This window comes from Nematolebias whitei, chromosome 14, assembly GCF_014905685.2.
Source record: "Nematolebias whitei isolate Nwh7 chromosome 14, NemWhi1, whole genome shotgun sequence".
Classification (NCBI taxonomy): Eukaryota; Metazoa; Chordata; class Actinopteri; order Cyprinodontiformes; family Rivulidae; genus Nematolebias; species Nematolebias whitei.
In genome coordinates this window covers 1,174,498-1,175,273 of record NC_056511.1, presented here as the reverse complement: position 1 = coordinate 1,175,273, position 776 = coordinate 1,174,498, and the positions used below count along the sequence as shown (strand labels likewise).

Below are 776 nucleotides of genomic sequence, written 5' to 3'. Positions count from 1 at the left end.
TCTTCACAGGTCCACATGACACCTTCAGAGGTACACATTAGACCTTCCGACATGCACATGACACCTTCAGAGTTCTATGTGGCACCTTCAGAGGCCACATGACACCTTCAGAGGTCCACATAACATCTTTAGAGGTCCACCTGGCACCTTCAAAGGTCCACATGACACATTCAGAGGACCATATTAGACCTTCTGAAGTCCGCCAGACCATCAGAAGCCCACATGACACCTTCAGAGTTACACATGATACCTTCAGATGTCCACATGACAACTTCAGAGGTACACATGACAGCTTCAGAGGTACACATGACAGTTTCAGATGTCCACACAACCATCAGAGTCATCATCACACCTTCAGAGGTCCACATGACAATTTCAGAGGTCCACATGACATCTTCACATGTCCACATGACACCTTCAGAGGTCCATATAGCACCTTCAGACATCCACCTGACACCTTCATAGGTCCATATGACAACTTCAGAGTTCTACATGGCACCTTTAGAGAGCCACACAACACTTTCAGAGGTCCACATGACAATTTCAGAAGTCTACATGACATCTTCACAGGTCCACATGGCACCTTTAGAGATCCACACGACACCTTCACAGGTCCACATGACAATTTCAGAGGTCCACATGACACCTTCAGACGTCCATATAGCACTTTCAGACATCCACATTACACCTTCAGAGGTCCACATGACAACTTGACAGGTCTACATGACGTCTTCACATGTCCACATGACACCTTCACATGTCCACATGACACCTTC

At 46.8% G+C, this 776-nt stretch overlaps 1 protein-coding gene across 1 annotated transcript in view; it reads right to left on the bottom strand.

Moving 5' to 3' along the window:
- The window catches only part of apbb3 (amyloid beta (A4) precursor protein-binding, family B, member 3), a 14,535-nt gene that overhangs the window by 7,562 nt on the left and 6,197 nt on the right, over nt 1-776 (bottom strand). The window lies entirely within an intron of this gene.